Source organism: Pongo pygmaeus, chromosome 1, assembly GCF_028885625.2.
Source record: "Pongo pygmaeus isolate AG05252 chromosome 1, NHGRI_mPonPyg2-v2.0_pri, whole genome shotgun sequence".
Taxonomy (NCBI): domain Eukaryota; kingdom Metazoa; phylum Chordata; class Mammalia; order Primates; family Hominidae; genus Pongo; species Pongo pygmaeus.
In genome coordinates, this window is record NC_072373.2 from 117,214,884 (window position 1) to 117,222,026 (window position 7,143).

Sequence of the window (7,143 nt, forward strand, 5' to 3'; positions counted from 1 at the left end):
CCATCCCCAATGCGTCACGTTTAGACTTGGCTCCTGCCTGCCCGGCCTGCCCGGCCCGGGTGCTTTTCTTTACGGACCGGGAATCGACTGCCGACGCTAAGGGGGCACCTGCGGACTCCCCGCCCCTTACTCCTGGGCTCAGCGGAGCGCAGTCTCTCCCCGCTCCCCCTCTGTGCCTCGGTCCTCCACCCTCTCGGGCGGGGCTGAGAGTATGAAAGAATCAGAAACAGCTGGGAGGTTTTCCCGCACCAGAGGCCAGGGTGGGGGTCCTGCCGAGAGAGTGGAAGCCCTGGAGCTTTTTCCCTCCTTCGCCTTCTCACCCTGCCTCCTCCCCGCTGCTCCCTCACCCTCCCTCCGCCCGCACAGAGCCTGGGGGCGTGGTAAATCGGGAAGGGGTGGGGAGGTGCAGTCTGCCGAAAGTGACTCTTCTCTCCCCACCACCCCAACCCTCAAACCTCCCAGGATAGCAGGTACAGGCCCTGCGGGCACAGTGGCCCTCGGTCAGAAGTAAAATTATTTTTAAAATCCTGGGCTTTCCAACTTCGAGAGTTCAGAGTTCACCTGGGGTCTGGCTCCAGTCCTTTCTTCAGCCTCAGTTTCTCCCACCTCGCAGGTGTCTTTCCTGCCTCCTCATATGATTTTAAAGTCCTGGTGTAAACAACTCACTAGTAACTGCTGATGCCCCCAACTCCAAATTCACTGTCTGTCCTTGGTTGGGGGTTAGGGGGCGGTGGTGGCGTTAGAGGTGGCTCCCGAGTGTAAGCAGATGGGGTGCAGCTGGCTGCAGACATCTCAGAGACAGAGATAGTGGAGAAGGTTTCAGAGGAAACTTTAACCTCTCTCCCCACCGCCCCACTCCGCAGCCCCAACTTCTGTGGGTGACGGCCAGGCGGGCAGAGTGGGAAGGGGCTGCAAGCACTTCCCTCCTGTCCCCAACCTACAGTGACACTCCTTTACCCCCACTTTCTGTGGTAAGGTGCTGAGTGCATTCATTAATTCAACAAATACTTATTTCCTACCACATGCCAGGACTGTGCTAGGCACTAGGGACACATTGATGAACAATCTATGCCCTCATGGAGTTTGCATTCTATTGCAGGAGGATAGACCATAAACAATAAACATCAGAAGTAAAACAGAGTATGTTAGAAAGTAGTAAGTGCAGTGGTAAAGAGAGCACAGTCAAGGGGATGGTTACAGTTGCAACTAGGATGATCAGGGTAGGCCTCATTAAGGTGACATGCAAGCAGAGATTTGAAGGAGGCAAGGAAACGAGCCAGGCAGCTTCCTGGTGAAGAGCATCCCAAGCCGAGGGCAGAGCCCATACAGGGACCCAAAGGCAGGAGTGGGCTGGTGTACGAGGATTATCAAGAAGGCCATCCAGCTGGAGCGGAGTGCCTGGAGGAAGAGAATTCAGATGAGTCCCTGAGGTGCTCCAAGTCATGAATGGGAGGCAGTGCTCCCCGCTTGGGTGGGAAGTGGGGGCTGGGCTGGAGTTGGATGGGAGTTGGAGAGGACTGAATACAGAGACTTCTCAGGGCCGACTTCCTGGCACAGAAACTGGGACCATATCCTTTGTGGCCAATCAGCTAACTTATTTTCTTCCCCTTCTCTCCCTTTCTTTTTGTCAGGTGGGCTCCAGTTGGCCCGGCTATTTCCTTAGAAAGGCACAGACTCTGTGCTTAGTTTTCCTGAGAGGGGCAGGTGGGAGAGGAATGAGCCCAGGCTCCTTCTTGGCTGGGCCCCTTTCCTTGGACCACTCTTTTACCTCCTCCCAACCCGGCCCCATCCCTACACAGGGCAGTCTTGGAGCTCCAGCAGCCTCTCCCAGACTCCCCTGTGTGTTTAGACCTGGGTGTGACTCTGGCCCTATGTTTATTTCTACATATGGGCCTGGGGTTGGTGGAAAGCGCAGGGAGGGGGAAAGTTGGCTGAAGATGATCACATTGGCCCTAACCTAGAGTGGACTCGCCCACATGGGCCCCCAAATCACTTCTGAGGCCCCTTCTTTGGCCTGAGCTGTCTTTATAGACAAGTAGGACTGTGTCTTGGCACAATATAGATGCTCAAGTATTAAAGCATGTTTTTGAGGCCCAGGCTTGGTGGCTTACGTCTGTAATCCCAGCACATTGGGAGGCCGAGTTGGGAGGATGGCTTGAGCACAGGAGTTAGAGACTAGCCTGGTCAATACGGTGAGACCCAAAAAAATTTTTAAATTAGCCAGCTGTGGTCATGCACACCTGTGGTCCCAGCTACTTGAGAGGCTGAGGCAACAGGATTGTTTACGCCTAGGAATTCAAGGCTGCAGTGAGGCATGAATGCACCACTGCACTCCAGCCTGGGCAACAGAGTGAGACCCTGTCTCAAAATAAATAAATAGAAATAAAAAAAATTTAAAAGCATGTTTCTGAGCTGAAGGGCGGGGTGAGGGGGGGTGTGGCCAGAAACATCAGCAGCTCTGAGAGGGAAGGAAGTGGGTGAGGGGACTAGACTTCTCTTTTAAGGTTCACAAGTCACCTCTGCCCCCAGAGTGGACAACCTAGGATGAGGCTTGGCTCCTTCTGCTTCTTCGTCCCCTCTCCTCTGAGTCCCCAGCTCCCCAGGAGGAATCCCAGGCTGCAGGAGCCAGCTGACTGCAAGAGCTGCACTCAACCACTTAACTAGAGAACAAATATGGAGCCAGAGAAGAGGTTTTCTGGGATCTGCCTCTTTGGAGCTTCAAATCTCAAAATAAACTTCCAGTCTCAAGGTCCTAGACACTACTGGAGAGCTCAGCTCCTCACGCGAAGGCCTGTTGTGGGGCTGCCAGGCAGAGGGTCAAGGCCAGAGGCTCAAGCTAGCTCCTGACCTGCATCTTCATTTTATTCCACACTCTCACTCTCAGTTCTGGGAGCCAGAGGGAGGAGTCACTGATCTGAGAGTTAAGTTCTGGTCTGTAGAACCCTGCATGGAGTCAAGTCAGCACTTACTGAGCACCTGCTGTGTGCCCAACACTGGCCAGGGTATCCTAAATAACAAGGAGCAAAAGGCATTACTCCCAAGGCATTTTCATGGAAATATAATAAAACTGTCTGTGGGTGGCACACTAGGCTCTTTTGAGGTTCAAGGGTGCATGCTGCAGACACAGTGAACAGTATCAGTAGAGACCTGAGGAAGAATCCCAGGTCCCCTGAAAGCTGCCAGATTACCTGGGGCCTCCAGCAGGACAGCTTCCACCCAGCCAGCAGAGTCAGGTCCACCCTCTTCCTCATAGTGGCACTAGAGCCTCCTCCTGTCCTCTCAAAAGTGGGTGCCCAAAGAAGAAGGGTCCACTCTCACCCTTGATATCACCTTATGCTCTGCTCTCTGGTGGGGCAGAGTTAAGATTTCTCTTCACTCTGTTCTCAGCTATGCTTGGCTGAATGATTTTGAATTTTTGCTGGCCCTTGGATGGGAGGGGAGATGAGCTAAGGGGAGCTGGGGTGTGGGTAAACAGCTCTTACCCCGCCCTGCTCTATCCTCCAGAAGGCTCCCCTTCCCTGGGCCCCTTTGGCGATGACCTTCTCTTTTTCCCGGTGGGTGGGAGGTGGTGTGGATGGTAATGAGCAGAGAGAAAGGCCAAGAAGGGGCTGGGGGGAGGTTTGGATAGGAGTCAAGGAATTCCTGAGCCTGCTGCTTGCACAAGGGGCCCTGAGACGCCTTTCCTGAGATTTCTTTGCAAACCGAGGCAGGTCTTATTTGAAATAGGGCCAGGTTCACACAGGTAACTAATGCCTCACCTCTTGCCCTGCCACCCCATGCAGGTGTCTGGGGAAGTAAAGGAAGCTTGGGAAGAACCCAGGAGCTGTTAAGGGGGGAAAAGAGTGGGGATCCACGCTTTGTACACAGCCTGGCCGGCCTCTCCTTGGTATTTATGAGCTCTTAGGCGAGGCGTGGAACGTGTCTCAAAGAGGCCAGACCAAGAGGGCTTCGGAGGGAAGGAGCATCCAGCCCCAAACCAGGAAAGGGGGCTTGACGGATAAGGACCCCTTTCCTCCCAGCTAGTGGCTAAACAGGGGCACAAACTGCTCCCCTGAGGACTAGGAAGAAAGGAAGAGAGGGATCTAAAGGAGAAGGGGAAGGAGGAGAGGAGGCGTGGGGAGGTGAGACGATGGGGGCAGGGAATGGGGGTGTCTGGAGCCTTTTGGCACTTTGGCTGTAATCAGACTGGAGCCAGGCGGTGGGCGGGCTGACGGCCATTCTGGGCGGGTGGCCCAGGTTCTGTGTGAGGCCAGTGGGTGTGCTGCTGGGATCCTGGGTGGTCACTGACCAGCCTCTCCCCAAGGGAGGGTTCCCAGTCTGCCTGTATCACACAGGCTAAGCACTAAGCTCTCTTTCTCTCCCTACCACCTGTTCTGGGCCCTAGAATGATCTGGAAGTGAGAGTTGTTTCCAATGGACAAATATCTGCAGAGGGCATGGCCTGCCTCCCTCCCACTCTGCCTTCCTCAGTTCCCGCTGCCTCTTGTTCTCATACTCTCCCCATGTCTCTTCTCTGAGTCTCCATCTCCCTGGGTCTCTCTGGCTCTTGTTTCTGTCATTCTCTGTCTATTTGCATCTGTCTCTTGTGTTTATCTCCCTGTCTTCGTTTGTCTCTCTGTGTGTCTAAGTTGGCCTGCCTCCTCCTCCCTGTCTGAATGTCTCTGTCCTTCTCTTTCTGAATCCCTGTCTCTTGCCTGTCTCCCTGTCAGATTGTGTCACTCCCTGTCTCTCCGTGTGTATCTCTCTGTATGAATCTGTATGACCGTTTGTCTTGCTCTTTCTTCCCTCTCTCCACCTGTCTCTCCATGTTGTTTCTGACTTTCTGTGGCTTTCTCCGTCTCTCTGTGCATGTGTGTGTGTGCGCACCTCTATTTTCCTTGGTGAGTATCTTTGCTTCTGTCTTCGTCTCTCTTTCTCTTGCCCTCTGTCTCATACCTCTCCCTGGCAGCTCCTGCAACACAGTGCAGGGAGCACTGGACCAGAAAAAAGTCACAAAACCTGACGGTCTTTTCCCCCAACTCAGCCATGCACTATTGGCATGACTCTGTAAATCGCTTTCCCACTTCAGGCCTCAGTTTCCCCACTGGTGAAACAAGTAGGGTAGAGATCTAGTTCCTTCTGTGGGACCGACCGTCTTTCTGCTTCCTAAATCTGACCCTGAAGTCAGGACTGCAGTATCCCAGGGACTCCAGTGGAGTGGGGTCTCTGGTACTGTCAGCCAGCAGGCCCCCAAAGAAAGACTCCTCACTCCTTCACATCCTTACATATCAGGGTGGATAAGGTCCCTTTCTGGGGCCATGTCTGGGATACAAACCAGATTAGCTCATCTCTCTAATCCTCTTTGTGCTGGGGCCTCTGCCAGGCAGGGACACCCACAGCGCAGAGCAATGGTGTGTGTGTGAGTGTGTGTGCAGATTCTTGGAGAAGGCAGGACACTCAAAGTTCTCCTCCTTTTGTCACTCCCTCCTGCCTGAAAAGCTCAAATCAGCAGCCCTCACTGTGTAAGAAACATCATCAGACTTGAGCCAAGTCAGGTTTTCCATAATCCCTGTCTGCAATCCCCTCTCCCCCAATTTCCTTCTCTATAGCCTCTAAAACTGGACCAATCATTTCAGTCGTCCTCCTGTTCCTGAAAAACCCAGAACCCACCCCCTCCTCGTCTCCTAACCCCTGTATTATGTGTGTGTACTCTCCTCCAGTCATCACAGGAGAAGGGGCTTTCCATGAAAAGCCGGAGGGTGAGGCTGGGGACCGTGGGCACGCAGGGTCGGGGGAGGGCGGGGAAAGCAGGCTGTCCTTGGGCTTCACACCCCCAAGTCCGAGGCCTCCAGCCCTTCTCTGAGGTTTCCTTTGGAGAGGTCTCTCTTGCCTGATGAGATCAAAGCATTCCCTCTGCCAAATCATTACCTTATTTTCAAGGCAATTAGAGAACTTATTGTATCAATTAGCCGGGTCTCCAGCTTTAGCTGTTTATCGCTGCTTGTCTCTGTCTTGCAGAAGAAAGGATCTGCCCGGCGCAGCCCTCCGGGCCAGAGAGGGGAGAGCGGGGTGCAGGGCAGGGCTCTGGCGGGCCCCAGGGCCGCGGCCCGGGGAGCTGTCCGGATGCTTTCAGCAGGGACGGGCAGCTGGAGGGCACGGGGACGCGCTCCCGAGAGGAGAGCCGGGCGGCTCCTCCCGGCGTCCGCCACGGCCGCAGGATCGCTCTCTCCCGCGGGCGCAGCACCTGCGCGCCGGAGTAGCCCGGGAGAGCGAGCCGCAGAGTGAGGGGAGACCGCTCAGGCCAGGCCCGGCCAGGGCCCCAGCCCCGGAGGAGAGCGCTGAGCTTTAGCCAAGATGCCGGGCCCTTTCCGACTCGCGGGTGGGAGACTCGCCCTGTGAGCCGGGCGCCGCGCCGTGGCGTTCGCGGGAAAGGCATGGCAGCCTGAGCTTCGTCTTCTTGGGGACCCCCGCGTTTCTGACCCGGAGAAAACCTTAGGAGCGGGCGTGGCACGGAGAAGTGGGTGTTCCCAAGGGCAGGCGAGTGTGGCCTACTTTGCTTCTGCCTAGACCGCAACTCCTACCTGCAGACGAAGCGCGCACACACACCGGGGATTTGGGTCAGCCAGACGATCCCTAGAGCGGTGGTTCTCAAACATTTTGGTCTCAGGACCTCTTTACACTCACAAATTATCAAGGACCCCAAAGAGCTTTTGTTTATGTGGGTAATAGCTATCCATATTAAAAATTAACATAAACTCAGGAGCCAACTGAAAAGTTCCCAGTGGCCAAAGCTGGACAATTTGGGCAACAAAATAAAATAGTTTTCGATTGTAACCCAAAGCATAAAATTAAATATCCATGAGTCCATGCTGATACAAATAAATGATTGAATGAATAAATAAATGGAGGAGAAGAGACTAATTTCCTATACAGAATTCCAAATAATGTATGTGGGTATTCTGCCCTGAAGGAGGTGACATACAATTCCCTACTACTTAAGTGTGGGCTATGCATTGTGACCTCTTTCCAAGAGTATAGTACAGACAGGGAGTGTGGAGGGGAAAAGCAACTTCACAATGGAGAAAGCTGACAAATACAACCTCACTGGGTGATCAAGGTCAACATACCAGTGTCAGGTTGATAGTATGTACCTTTGATATGATGC